This window comes from Aquila chrysaetos, chromosome 26 (assembly GCF_900496995.4).
Source record: "Aquila chrysaetos chrysaetos chromosome 26, bAquChr1.4, whole genome shotgun sequence".
NCBI classification, from domain to species: Eukaryota; Metazoa; Chordata; class Aves; order Accipitriformes; family Accipitridae; genus Aquila; species Aquila chrysaetos.
In genome coordinates this window covers 13,348,175-13,366,101 of record NC_044029.1, presented here as the reverse complement: position 1 = coordinate 13,366,101, position 17,927 = coordinate 13,348,175, and positions in this window count along the sequence as shown.

Here is a 17,927-nt window from a genome sequence, read left to right as displayed (position 1 = left end):
CTGCATCTGTTGACTTTTGCACATTTGGTTGTGTGTTTTCAGCACTTTTCATTGATTACAGATTTAGATGCTATAATTTCTACCAAGTACGATACCAGAAAATTGTCAAAATATTTGCAGCCAAATGCAAACCTGCTCAAAATTCCACTGCATTTAAACTCCAAAGCTTACAGGCAGAAAAAAAAAAAAAAAGAAATATTGCTTAGATTCATAATTTTTTTCAGAAAAAAATGGTGCGTTTTGCAGTGCAAGATGGTGACTTTTAGGTCAAAAGGTTTTGATTGGTCGATACTGGGATTAGTATCCCCCAAACCAAACATTTTTACCTTTATACATTTTAAAAAATTGTTCTTTCAGATTTTCCAAAGTTGATTGATGAAATTATTTCTTTTTTTCCAGCTTAGAGGGGAGATAAATTGTTCTCTGGCAACAGAAAAACTAAATGAGAGGAGAAATGCTTCTTCACTGGTAAAGACAGATGGGACAAAAATAAATTGATGTGGTGCCTGGATTGCAGTGACCATTGGAACACTTTGAGGATGAAACAAAGGAAAGGGTGAAGGGAAGACAATAACCACAGACTACGCTGGATAGCCCTTTGCTCCAACATTAACCAAAGTTTCAGAGAGAAGTAAAAGATTTTATGTGAAGATCACACAGACACAGAAAAAAAGGAATTACCTCTTTTTTTCTTCTGTTGAACATTTCTTTCTGGTGAATATTCTGTCAGCAGAGATGAGCTCTCAGCTTTCATTTTTTTGAGTAATTATATAGATACAGTAAAAGATAATGGAGGAGAAGCAGGCTGTTAGGTCATTTCAGCATGGACACAGAAATGTAGGACCTGGTCTACTTATTAAGTGAGCTCGACAGGGAAAATCCAGCATGATTTTTTTTCAGGTTGTATTTCTTCCTTCTTAAGCTTTTAATGTTTTGTTACTATTGTTTCCTGTCTATAAGGCCAACCAAGGGCCTCAGTGAGACTTGCAGTCTCTGTAGATTTTCCTGCTGGCTCCTAAACTGAGTGTAAGTACAGTATTCCCAGGCTTATCCAGCTCTGGTTTAGAATCCATTTGTAATCCACACAAGAGCAGTAAAGAAGAAACATATACCGTATTATTACTGGGATAATTGCTGTCTGGCTAATCTCACGTTTCATTGCTGCTGGGCCTCTTTTCTTATTAGCTGTGAATGTTTACAATTCTGAGTGATTGTGTAAGTCCTTCTTGCCTCATCTAGCCCCTCTGCAGAACCGACAGTTGTCCTTGACTTTAAAGCATGATATATTCTGCTTCATTTACAATACATCCAAATCCACTCTAAACAGACTTTCCATTTCTTGGTGAGGTGCCAGGGATTCTGAACAGTCAGATCCTGCCAGCTATTACTGTTGTCAATAGCTGACTTTCGGGAGGAAAAACATGGTATGAGGCTTTGAAGTAGTTGATCAGCTATGCTCAAGTGACCCCTGATAGCTCTATGGCTGTAGCTTGGATTCACTGTACCCACGTACTTCTCATTTCAGTACAAAGTCAAAGAAAGCAATCTGAGAAATGTCTCTGTTCATCTGCAAAAGCTGAAAACAAGGTCTGCCTTCTGTTGCTTCATATATGTGGTTAACCTCAAAGCTACGTATGATCATCTCACTTCCAAGACTGGGCAAAAAGGAGTTAAAAGGAAAATAATACGATATATTTATCGCCCCCCCCAAAAAAAAAGCTGTGGTAGGTTTCATATACTCTAGTATTTTCTGTTTTCCATAGCCACATGCCTTTAGTCTTTCCTTTGTTTGCTTTCTCATTTTGAACACCCCAGGATAGAAATTTGAAAGGATTCATTAGTAGAGGTAGTGTTTTATTTTTGTGAAAACCAAAATTGTTGCAGTTTGGCCAGGTCTTTAACCATCAGTAAATGCAAGTTCAATTTGCTGCCTCTTTCTGGTTTGGGAAGGGGACAGCAGCTGTCACACCACATCTGCGACCATTCTCCAGCTCGCCAGGAGCTCACGGTTCATCTTTCCCGAGGAGAGCAGACACTGTTGCTCATCTTGCCCCCCTTCTAATGCCCCCTTTCTGGTAAATCTGCATCCGGCAGTGCCGGAAATCCAGGAATCCTGTCTCTCAGGTGAGTCCCCTAATCACTAGTGGGGAAGCTTCTCTGTTTCTTACTTTCTAGATCAATGAATATTTAATTATTTTAAAACTTCAAAAGCTCCAGATGGGAAGGTGCCTATTGCAAACACCACCACAGCTGCCGGTTGGTACATGCTCCCCAAAGACAGGACAGCACAGGACCTATTCCAGGACCTGCTTCCATGTCAGAAGGTGGTGTGTCCCCTATGTTCCTACCTTGTATCTATCAGCCACTTGTACGGGTATCAGGGGGTATCTCTCAGACATCTGCAATGGCACAAGACACCTATATCTAGGCACCTGAAACACTCCCTTAAATACATAATGCAATTTTCTGCTGGATGTAACTACCAATCATAGGAAGTGAATGTTAAAATCTTCTCATGAGGAATATGGAGCCGAATATAGTGATTCAATATCCCACACGATTGCTCTAACCACTGTGCTATAAGAACAAACCGCCCTGCCCTGCCCTGCCTTCCTCTCCCCTCTTTCTCCTCCTCTCTTTTCTCCTACTAGGGCTCAAACATTAGAGTGTTCACCCAGAATTCTCACATTCTTTTTACAAGGAAAGAGTGAGAAAAGAGTGTAATGAAACTCATTTTCATTCCGACATCATTGGTATTTTTGGCTTGGCAGCCGTCCTCACTAGCTGCAAGCATGCCTGTATTTCAAGATGCTGCACTAATAATCCTGACACATTTCCCATCTCCTTAATTGCATCTAAATGTTCACTACAGCACTAATAACTCAATAGTGAGGAGTTTAGATATAGTTCAGGGAGTGTGATAAACATTCCCAAATTTTGGTATCCCAGACTGTCCTTCCGTCTATATGGAGCAGAACAGAAATCTGTCTTTTCTACTGGAAACTCTTTGGAGAAGGATTGTCTTTGAACTCATGGATCTTGAGTGTTTAAATGTCTTGTTGGTTTGAAAACAAACAGTAACAATCAAAGCAAATGCATTCCTGAGAGGAGGTGTGTCTGCGAGTACTCTGACACTGAAAATTCTTTGCTTCTAATCATTCTCCTTTCTACACATCTCTTGTACATAGAAAATCCTAAATTTTAATGGCACTAAGCTGTTTCTCCACTTTCCTTTTACCTCCTTTCAGGAGCTAAGGGCTTGTCTATTTTTGCGTCTCTTTTACTCCCATCTTGTCAATGCTATCCTCCTCTAGTGGCAGTATTAATTCAGAGTCCTTTGACAGGATGTTCTAAAGATGTGGATGTCAGGGAAAGCTGAAGCATCACCATAGCATTATGCAAAAATGTCTATTGTAATATAAATCCCTATGCCACAGCAATTTTAGCTGCTCATTTAGTCACTTATACAAGATGTGCTATAATCATGGTGAAGGCATAACTTATTGTTGCACTGATAGATTCCATACAATCAGTGCATTGTAAAATATGATGAAAATCAAGTTTTATTCTGGCAATTCAGCACTACATGACAATAGAGCCACTGCTTCCTTAAATCCTCCACAGTTCTCAGTCCTTTCTTTTTCTGCTGGCTGAATCTGCTTTTCCCAGAGGTTTTGAGATGCAGCCAAGTTTCATCGACAATCCTTCTCAGGAGCTATTCTCCATCTGACTAACAGAGCATCAGCTGGCTCCCTGACCCTTGCGCGAGGAATTCCCCCGACGGATCTAAAAGAATGAGTCACACAAAAACTCCAGCCCATCATAAAACAGTGTTCCTTTTTCCCTTCTGAACAGAGAGTACAGGCCACAGATGCCAAGCTGGGGAAGGTCTTCTCTGAGAAGCTACATCTCCCTCTTTGCCAAGCTCCACACACTGCTGTCCTGGCACACAGCGGTCTCCGCTGGCTCTCGTGCCCGGCCGCCGAGCCCCAGCCTGCTGACCTCGCTCAGCCTTCCACCTGAGACTTCCCAAGGCTCAAGCTTCAGGATCCCAGACCAAGACATCTCCTGTAACCTTTCACCCTGAAACAAGCTTTTTGTGCAAATCAGAAACTCTGCATTTTCATAATATTCCTGGCCTCATTTCAGAGAAAGAATTGGCTTTTGTAGGATCTGTCCTTTGGCTTCAGGAAGACAGAGAGCAGCACCTTACTGTTTTTCTGCACAATAACTCAGGATTTTTTGTGATGCTAAGTAACTCTTTCATACTGACAAGCGGTAACATGGAAAAGTTTCAGAGCAGTAGTACAAAGCGCTTTCAGTGAACATGCAGATGTGATATGACAAATGGGATCTGCTGAGGACACAGACACCTATTTGGAGATGCTATCTTTGTAAAACAAACCAGAGCTTCCCCTAACAATTTATACTGTTAGATGGTAGCACACTGCAAAGGCCATGTACATCTCTATCTTATCAGAAAAACAATAAATGGCATGTTTGGGGTCTGTTTTTTTTTAAATCCTACTAGAATTCCTTTTTTTTTCCTCTGTTATAGATACCAAGCCCGAAACAAAAATGGTTCAGAACAACATGGAGGCAATCTGCTTTTAAAAGGAACTCTGTCTACATCAATACACATTTCTTATGAAACAACACCAAGAACAAATGTCAGGTAGAATGATTAAAGCAATGTGTGGATTCTCCAGGTCTCCTCCTTAGCTCCCCAGAAAAATTGAGGGACACTAGAGCATTTCTTCAGTGTCTGCCCTGCTCTTCCATCAAAACATTCACTGCATTCAGTTTAATTAAATGATCCATTGTCTGCCATTCAAAATCCAAATTTCTTGAGCCAAAATTCATATCGTATCATATCATATCATATCATATCATATCATATCATATCATAATATCATACTCTGCATATTAATCACATACAGGAAAATCTCTGCAGCTTTTCCTACATCCTTTATTCTCAGATAAGTGATTTATAGAATGTTTTTTATTACTTTATTACTATAAAGTTAGGATAAAAGATGGATTTAACTTTTAACAGTTAAAGGTGATGGTGAAATTTGAGGTCATTCTGATCTATCATGGAAGCAAGTTCTAAAATCATGGCCCAGTTGCGGGTTTTCTGTACATAAACTTCACTTTTGAGATTAACAATTGCATTGTTATAGCCATGGGATATCACAACCACAGAGCAAGCGAGTGACTTTGTAATTTAGGTCAACCCATTGAAGGATTTGAAGATTAATTGAGGACAGTCCGAACATTGTCTTTGGGTGGTTTTTTTTACACTGCAAGTTGAAATGTTGTGAAATCAATCATCCAGAAGTGGGATTACATCCTACATTGGGGTGTAATTTAAACTGACTAACAAATCCTTCAAAAGCCATGAATTCTTCTGTCACACTAGTGCTACCTAATGATTTAAATGGGTGCTGCACCAAGAAAATTAAAGGCATAAATGAGAACTAGTATGCTAAGTCAAAACAAGTGAACCTTTGGTATTTGTGTTTATAGTACCAACAAGACATGTCCACAATATATGCTTTTGTTTTAAAAGCCCCACTCTGCTACTCATTTTGAAATCACCTACACATGGAATTTCATGGATAGTTCATGAACAATATTTGTAGTTGGAAACGAAATCCAGTATGTCGCTGTGATCCAGGTCAAATCACAATCCTTTACATCAGGAAGAAGATATCTCATCAGTTGCAGACTTTGTTCTCAAGGCAAAGGCAACAGTATGTTCTAGTCCCATTTATGAGGGAAAAAAAAAAACCAGACCTAAACCAACCACATCTGCAAATCCAATTAATTGAATAATAAAGAAAAAAAAAGTCAAGGTTGGTTTAAATCAGAAGAGTAAGCTGAAAAACTTCTAACTATATCCACCTGACACCATTTTGTCTCAAGTATTTCAGTCTTTGATAACCTGACGATACTAGTGTACCATTCCAACAAATATTACACTTCTTTGGGGCTATTTTTTACTGGGAAAAAAAAGCTTTAATGGTTTGACTTTTATCGAGATCAAATGAAATTACAGAAGGAGACACCATATGTCCAAGAATCTTGAGTGATTGTTGGGAAAAAATGGCATTTCTTTCAAGCTGAGTGACAGGTTGTAGGAGGTCGAATAACATGGTCAAGCATTTAGAGTTTTGTTGGCTGAAAGAGAGAATGACATTATCAGAGAAAAAAATCTTTCTTTCCCATCACCTTTAATTAACTCAGCACACTTCATCAAGTACTGTGACTTGGCAGCATGACTTGAAATTGATAGAAGCATAGATGTTTTAAAGTCTGGCTGAGTTTTTGTGGTTCAGGTCCACAGTTACCAGTGTACAACAAAAAAATGACAGTATTTAGCTTTTATTTATAGGCATTTTTTAAATAGCAAGTCAAATTCTGGTGCTCTGTTGCTGTGCCTCTGCTATGAATAAGGCAGGACCCACAACAACTCCCTGAGAAATTCCTTTTATGCATGACCCTGAGATATTCCTTTTACACAGCACAGGATTGACACAAGCAGCCCTAATCTGCCTTTGCGCAGTCCCAGGAGAGGTGATCAGTGGGAGCATGGGAGACTGTCAGCGAGTGAAACCCTCTGAGCTACCCTCGATTGCCTAGGGTCTAGGCACATAGAACTCCCCCTCCCCTTTATTTTTGACACAAGACAATACCAGAGTCCTACAAACTGTAGGGATAAAGCAACCATGTACTGCTACTTCCCCAGAATAGTCTTCCAGAAAGTTGGGGTTCAGGAATTTTCAAAATCCAGAAGTGATTTTTTTTTAAGTTAATTACTTTGGATGATTTCTATTTCCATGATTCTTCTGTCATTTTTTGAACCCGTGTAAGGATTACATTTGGATTTTGGAAATAATACAGCTGTGAATACTATTCTGGAGATAGAGCCTTGAGAACAGGTGCAAATGGCTCCAAGCTACTCCTGCCGTGCACCAACAGCCACCGAGTCCTCCCAAATGTGAAACCATGAGCAGACCAGCAAAATCTAAGAAATTCAGAATGCTTAATTTCTGACCTGGACTGCAAATCCCTGAGCAGGCTGAATAGGTTTTTTGAACAATACGATCCAGAACACAGAATATGCAGAAATTTGTTCTGACATAATCCTTACACTATCATTGTGCGTAGTGGTATCAATAGTCAAACAAACAGTAAATCAGAAGACTGGAGAGAGGACTGTAATGCTTTGCCATTTTCAGCAGAGAAGCACTCAGGAGGCTGAATAATACTAACACTGACCTGGGATTCCATGCCAATGAAGAAAAAAAGATGTTCTTCCCACCTGTATCAGATGGCTATGTGGCCAAAAATCTTCTTGTGCAATTCTCTATAGAAGAAAAACATGGCCAGAGAAGCCCACTTTCAAAAATATCTTCACATGTAACATTGTTTTTCTGTAGTTCAAGTAAAGCAAGGTCCTTTCTGTACAGTGTGGTATGTGTTCATGATCACTCTTCAATGTATTAGTGCAAGTGCAGTAAGCCATCCTTTTTACTGAAGCTCTATTTACATGGAAAGCTAACGTCATGTTTTGCTTTTGCTAAAAGACTAATTCCTTAATGACATAGTGCCTAATACATGATCATCAGTGAAAAAAAGAGGAGGGGTTTGTTGTTGCCTTCCCCTTCCTTGTAAAAGACAGAAAGAGTGGAATTCATCTAGCCAAATGCATGTGTCTACAATGTAAGCATCTACATCTGACCTCTCTCCCTTTTGTAATCTCTGGAGAAAAATAAGCACTTTCTGTGTATCATTCATCTCATCTTAAAGTCTAAAACAGATGAGATGCCCCCTAAACATGTTTGTTTCTCTCCACTGAGCCTAACCTGATTAGATATTTATGTTGTAGAAATGAAGTTAGACAAATTGATTCCCACCTAAGATGCCTAAAAGAAGTGAATAATAGTGGAAAGTTCACCCAGGCCATTTGTTTTCAGTCTCATTTCAATGTATAACATTCCAGTGTATAGGAGAAACCAGACAAAAGTGTGAGTTTAATGCCTATCTTCCTTTCACCACTCAGTTTCAGAGTTCTGCACTGGGTTTTGCAGAGTAACTGGCGATATCCCGGTACCTACTTCTTCTTTAACATTGGTACTTTGAATGCCTGACAGCTAAAACACATTGAGATACCAGTTGCTGCATCCCTCTGTTACATGACTGACCAGACCAGGTAGTGAACATTTTTCCTCACCCTGTGAATATTACAGGAATTTCACTATTCTGCACCGTACTCTGGTACTACAAACCCAAACAAGTCTCAGTCTGTGTCTTTGTGTTGGACAATGTTAGGATAGTTTCCTCTCTGCGGTTCTACATTACATTGAAATCTGTGGTAATGCTGGACACAATGATGAACCTGAATAAAGCAAGTGGTGTTCCATGAATAAACCAGATCTCTGTTATAAGATGCCTTGATTTGGTTAAAATGAATATTATTGTAGAGAAGGATATGCAATAATTTTCTTAGTGTTTTGGAAGAGTCTTCATCATTATGTTAACTATTAGTGTACAGCTTATTTTAATCATTATTTCTAACAGGTTTCCTGGTCTAACTCGGCAAATATAAATTTGTTTCTTGGTCACCAACTACCGTTTCTCCACAGATAGATTTTTAAGCCCAATAACATTCTAAGATGTCTTACATTTGTGTCTATAGAGGAGCAATGCTTAGCTTGGTTAATCTTTTCCTTGTAAATCTTGGATCAAGAACTTGACTGGAATAGACAGACTGACATTTATTAAAAATAATGACTAATATTTTATACACAAGACTGAACTCATTTGTGCTAATAATATTGGTTTAGTAAGAAAACATACTAACAAATTCCAATGTAGTAGGCAAAACTAGTCTAATGTTTTGTTTCAGCTACTCAATCCTACAATTATTTGCCTAATAGTGTATCAATGCAAGGATTATATTCTAATGTTCTTTAAAAAACTTATTTAAAAATACATTGTAAATTTAGCATAAAGCCTGATAAGTGGAGTTAGTAATAATTAAATTAAATATTTGATTCTCTGTCAGATGACTTTCCATTTTACTAGCATAACCTTTAAATAAATATTTTTTCTTCTAGTTGAGCATTCAAACTGAGACAAAGAGTACTTTAGGACCTTAAAAATTGTTCCCAAATGTTTTCAGGCACCATACTGAAGATTCTTTAAAGATGTTTTCTAACATTTTTTAAAATTCCTCTACTGGGAACTTAATTCACTTTCTCAGTCTTCAATGTGATGATTTCAAGGACTCCAAATCTAGTTACTACATTCAGTCACAAAAATACTGTGCTCTCTCTTCATATACAATTTTTCCCCTAATAAATAAACTGAGTTTGTGGGCATGGTTTGTGGGCACACATTAAATCTGAGACCTAGGATGGATAAGATTCAGTGCTAAATATGCACACTAAAAGTCTTGCCCATCTCTGCATATATATATATATTTGCTTATATTTATCTATATGTTTCAATAGTCCTTGCTAATTTAAAAATGTTTGAAGTCTGATATTTTATATCCATATGTTGGGAAGAGAGTAAAGAAGAAAGTAAGTTCAACTCCCCTTACTGTAATTCAACTTGTGTTTTAAACAAAGATTTTAAACTATGCTGATGTAAAATATTTTTTAGAGTGCTTTCATAAAATACTATGCTGATTATTTTGTAAAATCTTCTGTGTGAATCTGATGTGCTTTCTTCCTCTTTTTCCTCTTCCCTTGGTGCCTTCTGCTGTGTCCATTGCCCTCCTTTTGCTGTTGTTTGTTGCCAGAATTTATCTACATCTATGTCAGAAAGCAGCTCTTTTGAAAATTTGGCCCCAGTTATGGGTATTGGTGTCTTTTGAAAGTATGCCTTAAGGCACAACTGGGCCATTGCTAATTAGTCCTGTGTATAATTACACATGTTATTAAATACTCTAGAGGATTTTAAGTAATGCCAAAAAAAATAACAAACAGGTTTCCATTTATTAAATATATTAGCTATGTAATTTGTAGTCAAAGTAAAGCTTGACTTAACAGAATTAACTACAAATATCTAAATAATTGGTGTTTCACTTTTCTACCACAGTGTCGGGGAACTTGGTTTTGGTCACAGCTGTAATTTTCTGGTTGTCTAGTGTATGTGAAGGTTTAGTAACTTCTTTAAGCCTGGGACATGAAGCACCAGGAGCCTATTCTGTAGAATGCATCAGTTGTTCACGTAATACCAGTCACTCATGAAGTCTAATAAATCTCACATGGAACAGGTGAAGGAGAAAAAGGGAGATTATATTTAAATAAGGAAAGCCTGACTAAATCAGTATCTTCACTTAGCAGGAAGCAAGGGGATATTTTAATTCCCTAGAAAGTTTCCTTTAAAAAATAACATGCTATCAAAAAACAGATTTAGTGCTAAATATTGTGAGACTGTCTGACATCCTTGGAATAATAAATTAGTTGCATATTCTGCCTCCTGCCCTCACTTCCCCTCTGCCCCATGGATGCTCCCCTTTGACTGACTGTCATTTTGGATGCTGACAAGAGGTATTAACTGAGGAGTTTGCTGATCACAGATTATTTGCAGAGTAAAATATACCCTTATTTTCTGCAGAGCTGAATAGTGAAACTGGTGCGCATAGCAGGTCTTTGGGGCCTAAAGAGGATTCTGTTCCACATTCCCAATTCTAAGGAAAAAACACCACCATAAGTATCACAGTGCTTGCAGCTTTTTCTGTAGCTTTTAGTGATTCTGCTTTTTAACACTTTTATCAGCCGTGGCTCTCAGACACTTTTTTATTTCACTTGAATCATTACAGCTCTATGCTTTTATCTCCTGTGAATGTACAATTTCTATAATATACATGAAATTTGAAGCAGAAATCTAAAACACCTATTGGCAATTTAACAATACTGAAGGTGGGCATTTATGAATAGACATTTTTACTAACAATCTAGGATTCAATTGTAGCTTGGTCACAAACCCTCAAGATGAAAAAACAGAATTGCAGCTGCTGCCAGAGCAGAATAGAAACCAAATTGCTGGTAATTTGGAGTCCCGATCCTGCTGTTAGCTTCCCTTTTGTCTTAGAAAAGACAAAGCGTTACACTTTTCTAGTTTATGTTCTTTGTTCCGTCTTGCTTGTTGAGACACTGAAAGCCCAGATTCAACTCACAAAATTTAAACCAGAGCTATGGGTCAGGATGAATCCTCACAAAACAAGATTCGTGGGAAGCAGGAGAGTGACTTCCAAGGACAGTTTCCTCTAGCTGGTGACCCAGCAGGAGAATATGACTTGATGCAGAGAGGTTCTCCCTTCCCATTGATACCAAGGCGGCAATTCCTCCTTCACTTTGTAAATTGGGAGCTATCAGAAGAAAAAAAAAAAACACCAAACAAACCAGTTGTTAATACAGCCAAATGCTGATGCAGTCTGTGCACAAAAAAAAGGTATTCTATAGATTTTAAATGTCTTCATGGACAAATAATTCAACATAACTGCCCAGTGTACTTTTGTGACAAAAACAGGCTAATGCAATCTTTGGATCTTTAAAAAATAAGTAAGTGCAAGGAGGTAACTTGACTTAGATACAGATTTGGTGAAATACTGTGTACAGTTCTGGTATGCTTGTTTTAAAGGGGATTTTGCACAAGTTGCAACATGACAGGTTTTGGATTGTTCTGAATTGAGCTATTCAGAAAAGCATGATAGGAAGTTATAACATTTGCTTGTCTTCAAAGTTGAAAATGGACAGAAAACAATTGTTTTATATAACTAAACCCTCTGTTGTTAGGAGTCTTCTACAGAAATCTGGGTAGTAAACATGGCTCATTATTATTCTGAAAGCCTGAGACAAGCTAGGAAATAGCTGACATACACAGGAACAACAGGAGCTCTAGGTCCCAACTGCTTTCAGCCTTGTGGTGATACAAAGATGACAGAAGTGTGTGGAAAAGGATGCTTGTGACTGTAACATTACACAGCTCTGATACTGTCATGGTTCAACCCCAGCCAGCAACTAAACCCCACACAGCTGCTCACTCACTCCCCCCCCACCCAGTGGGATGGGGGAGAAAATTGGGGAAAAGAAGTAAAACTCGTGGGTTGAGATAAAAACGGTTTAATGGAACAGAAAAGAAGAAACTAATAATGATAATGATAACACTAATAAAATGACAACAGCAATAATAAAAGGATCAGAATATACAAATTACACACAATGCAATTGCTCACCACCCGCCGATCGATGCCCAGTTAGTCCCCCAGCGGCAATCCCCCCACCCCCACTCCCCCCAATTTATATACTGGGCATGACGTCACATGGTCTGGAATACCCCGTTGGCCACTTTGGGTCAGCTGCCCTGGCACTGTCCCCTCCCAATTTCTTGTGCCCCTCCAGCTTTCTCGCCGGCTGGGCATGAGAAGCTGAAAAATCCTTGACTTTAGTCTAAACACTACTGAGCAACAACTGAAAACATCCGTGTTATCAACATTCTTCTCATACTGAACTCAAAACATAGCACTGTACCAGCTACTAGGAAGACAATTAATTCCATCCCATCTGAAACCAGGACAAATACATAGAATAAGTTTAATAAGCCAATAAGCTTCAGATGCAGCTCAACAACACAGGCCAGGAGAACATGAGTGACTTTCTTAAATTTTTAGTATCTTAGGAGCAGGATGGTTTGAGGACTAGACAAAAATCCCTGGAGTGGCCATCTAAAAGAACTGAATCTGCTTTAGTTCATCACAAAGATATAGTGATACGTTTAAGTGCCTAAATATCCTTGGGACTGAAAATACTTCAATGGACAACAATATAATAAGCATGAATGTCTAGAACCCAAAGCCAGACAGGTTCAAATTCAAAATTAAGCATAAATTTACACCCTTATTAATCAATCACTGGAATAGACAATCAAAAGAGGGTAAGAGATACTTTGCCCCTTCTTGTAGTCAAATCAAATCACCATGCCATTCAGAAAGGCAGATTTTGACTAAGATATAGCTTTAGCTTAAAACTAACTTATTATGGCAATAGTGGAGTGAAAGAGAAACAGAAAGGAATACAGTTGAGAAGATTGAAATATTCATAGAATCATAGAATCATAGAATTGTTTAGGTTGGAAAAGACCTTTAAGATCGTTGAGTCCAACCATTAACTTAGCACTGCCATGGCCACCACTAAACCATGTCCCTAAGTGCCACATCTACACCTCTTTTCACTACCTCCAGGGATGGTGACTCAACCACTTCCCTGGGCAGCCTGGTCCAATGCCTGACAAAACTTTTGGTGAAGAAATTTTTCCTAATATCCAATCTAAACCTCCCCTGGTGCAACTTGAGGCCATTTCCCCTTGTCCTATCATTTGTTACTTGGGAGAAGAGACTGACCCCCACCTGGCTCCAACCCCCTTTCAGGTAGTTGTAGAGAGCAATAAGGTCTCCCCTCAGCCTCCTTTTCTCCAGGCTAAACAACCCCAGGTCCCTCAGCCGCTCCTCATCAGACTTGTGCTCCAGGCCCCTCACCAGCTCCGCTGCCCTTCTCTGGACACGCTCCAGCACCTCCAGCACCTACTTCTTGTAGTGAGGGGCCCAAAACCGAACACGGTACTCAAGGTGTGGCCTCACCAGTGCCTGGGTGAGGGCAATCAATCGGGGCTTAAACTGTATGAATTTTAATTAAGGTAGGATGAAAAAGAAAAATCCTCTGTCAAAAAAAGAAGGAAATGAAAAAGCAGTTTTCAGGGGCAAAAATTACAATACCTGCATAAGGGGATCTTTTTAATTTTTTTTCCCCAAATAAATATTACTTTACAGAAGAGCATAAGAGAATGTGTTTGCCTTCCTGCTATTCCCCTCAGTTCTGGTTTACCTTGTATCCTTAAAAAAGTAAAAACGAAGTTACATATTTCCTCAAAACTTCAGTTTGGTCAAGTCAGCATTTTTTGACAGGATATGCTTTGCCCAACTTCTTCCAATGACAATCTTAATATTGCACCCAGTACAGTGCTGACTGCAGCATCAAAACCTGATAAAAGGGGGGGAAAAAAGGAGGGATTATTACTACAAGTACAAGTCAAAAAGGATAGGCTAGATCACGGTTTGTATTTAGGTGATATGACATGGTTTGGAGTAGCTGGATTTTGCTTCTGTTTGCTGAAGTAGATTGGTACATAAAGTGTCTGACTTTTGCGTAAAATCAGAGTTTTAAAATAATTTAGTATTTTAAGGATTTGTGACTTCTGGTCAGTCTTTTCCTGCAGATGCATTAATGCCTCTGACCTTCTGCTTCTGCACATTAATGCACTGTTAATTAAGACAGTATTGCACTTTATGCAGAGATTCTTTTCAATTCCGTTCATTTGAATCAAATTACATTTTTAATAGCATTAACTTGAAGGTCAATACTTTTTCTTTGCCATAAACTTTTAAATCCTTGATAATGGGATGTCAGTTTGCAGAGCAGGGAGGGACAGCAAAAAAAGCTATTTGCAAATAATGCCATTTCCATTCCAAAATGTGTCGGCTTTATCAGCTGCATAATTTAGCTACTTTTTTTTTCCTTTAACAATGCTGTTTTATAGAACCTGCTGAAATGTATTAGTACCACGTGCCTGTGAGTGACCCAGGGCCAGGCTTTGCGTGAAAAGAGGTGTCAAACATCACACCTGCTTGTGAGAAGTTAAATATTATCACAGTTTAAAGAGCACATCCCAGAAGATAATCCTGCTTGCTCTCATGACCTGTTGGCATTCCTTTCTGTGGTCTTCCTTTATCACCTCATAAAGCTGCTGAGCTTTCCACAGAGGTGGAGGGTTTATTTTTCTTTAATTTTAAGATGTCTCATGAACAACTAGTCTTCCAGTTGTGAATCCGTAGTCCAGAGTAATTTAGGGTTATTTATTCAGATAAAAAGGCCACCCAGGGTTATTTGAAAGGTAGTGCATTTGAACAGCTTTTTTATTTTTATATTCTTATTCCATCATTCCTGTTCAAAGATGCTCTTTTCATTTTGAGCCATGCAAGCCATTACCACAGCATCTCAAAGGTTCATTTTTCCTAAACAGAAAAATACAGTGGTCACTCCACAAATAATGCCTCTTTTGATCATTGCTATAGAAACAAAAACATGAAAACCTTCATGTGTGCGTATCTATAGACACAGGTATGGGTGTATACCTTTAAAGGGAAAGGACTCCCTCTCATCTCATATGTGGAACTGACAGTGCTGAGATTTCTGTGAAGAATCCCCCAGGAAAGGATGAAAAAGACCCTGCTGAGGAGAAAAAGAATGAAGAATAGATGTGCATATCTCAGAAGGGAAGTAGAATTTCATAGAGTGGTGTAAGCCTTTTATGATGAACGCTATTTTTGATAGCATAAGCTAATATCCAGGCCAGTAAACAACATGGGTCTGCCTGTGCAATTGATATTTGGTGTTAGGCTGAGGAGAAGGAGAGTGTCACTGGAAAGGAAGAGAAGTGTCAGTTTAACAAAAATGTTGATGCTAATCCCCTCCATGCGTATATATGATTCTTAGCACAAGCACCAGCGGTCACACTTTAGAAAGGGAGCTCACTATTTTGCCTGAATATAACCCTGCCCCTGTTTTTACCAGCTTGAGGGAAAAACAGACAGAATCTGCAGAGTCAAATGTATGAATTAATATTTTCCCAACACACATTTTTATATCTAGACAGCTTTTCTACATTGCCATGGCAAGACAGGGCTTGTTTACAGGGGGAGTTTGTCTAAGCATAGGACAAGCTGTCAGAGTAAAAAAGCATCTGTGAAATGAAGTCTGACAAAAGGTTTTATGATCACCTGGAGAGCATCAGCGATTCTAAAGATGTTGTCTGAAGAAGGAACGCGTGAAGATGGAGAGGAAGGAACTGAAGAGGAAGCTGCTAGGATAATCCAAGAGGCAGTCCTGACCCTTTCTGGAAAGACTACATCCAGATGCAGAAATGAATGATGTAGGATCATGGGGAAGGCAAAACAAAGCCAATAAAGCTAGAGATTTGAGAAAAAGGAGGTGACTGAGTGGTAAGAACAAAGATACTGTTCTGCAGTCAGAGCCTAAAGGTGAGGCAGGGCTGAGGTATAATCCTGTAGGTCAGGGTCCTGCTAGTAGGATAAAACATGAAAAGGAAATTGCAATGGTAACTTTCAAAACCAACAGAAACAGAGAGTAAGCTTTTGATTGACTTTGTGTTTAGAAATGTTTGAAATGGTACAGGGTTGGTAGATGATAGCTGGTGGACAGAAACATTTTGGGGGTATGTATGCACGGCAAATAGGAGGGACTATACAGAATAGAATTGGGGGGGTAGAAAAAAAAGGGGCGAATTCAGCAGACAAACGCATGAGAGAGTTATTACATATGCCTGAAGAAAATGTCAAGGGATGGGTTGCTTTGTCTTAGGAGTATTGGCTACAGTGCCTCATTGCTGCTGTTATTACTTGACTTCAGGCAGCCAAGTTTGAGAGTTTTGGTCTCAGTATTTACGATCATGAGTCAGGGCTAAAATCCAGAAAGCTTTGAAAGTGATTCCAGTAAGGTCAGGATCCTCCGCAAGAAGCAAATCTTGTAATTGCATCTAACACTGAGCATCCTTAAGAGCACCCACCACTTTGCAAAACAAAGGGAGCTGGGCTAGGTGGACTTATGGCTCAGAAGTGATACAGCTCCTCAGAGTCTCTTATGTACAAAGAGTTAGGCAGAAGGAAACCCATTGCGTATAATGCCAAGAGTCTCTTGTCTGTGTACGTGAAATCTAATTAAATATTCATTATTAATCTAGACCTAGTTGTTACAGAAAAAGAGATAATACATAATAAGAATACTTCTATACAGAAAAAAAAAACCCTCAATAATAGTAATAAAGCAGTTAAAATTGAAATATACATGTTTAGTTTTTATCCCTTTCCTGATGTTGTGCTCATCCTTCCACGGCTCCACTGGGCTGCAAAGTTGGTAGCTCCATAGTGCTGGAGATGGCGTTGTGATGAGATGTCAACCTCTGGTGTCTTTCATCAGGAGGCATATGGTGTTGATAGTTTCTTCTTTCCCTTCACTCTAGGATTTACTTAGGGTACTTTTTATACATGTGGCAACATGCTTTTACACCCTTGTTCTTCATTGACCTGCAGCTGCATTTACTGTATGTGGTAACTTTCATGTTTTGGATACTATTTCTTTGTTTTCTTTGTTGCCTGTAAAACCATCTTTGTCCAGGTCCAGGTATGCATTTCTTCAAGTGACCATTGGTGAGTTGTTTATAGGCGTGGGGGCTCCCGTGTCAAGCCTGTTCCCCATCTCTTACCATCCCATGCCTGCACTCCTCTGTGCCGCGTCCTGTGGCCTCACTTCTCAAAGCTTCTGCTATTGTACCAAAGCTTCTGCTATCGTACCAAAGCTTCTGCTATCTCCATACTACTTTGTTATGTTAGAGGTGATACCGTATGAAGATAAACAGAACTAAAACAAATTCACCCTAGACACCTGGTCAATTAGAAAAAATGCTGTTAGAGCGAAACCAAGCAAAACAAAGCTGCAGGCAGGTCAAGAAAAGCTCAAGCAGAGTGGACCTGACAGCCTTTGTCATGAGGCCTTGCAAACTCGGTACAGAGTTTATCGCCTGTAACTAGCAATGGCAATGCCGTATTACAGGTTGACACTGTTACAAAGGAAGTTGAAAGGAAGGAAAGTTAAATTAGTTTGTTAGAATTTCTTCAGGTTTTCTAATTCTGGAACTTAGAGCTTTCCCAGCTGCAACACTGAAAAAGTAGAAATATTCAGTGACTGAAACTTATTTCTGTACTTGATCTAGTTTGATAGTATTATATTAGAAAGCAAGCTCTGAGATTTTTTGTCCAAGATCAATAAAGGGCACAA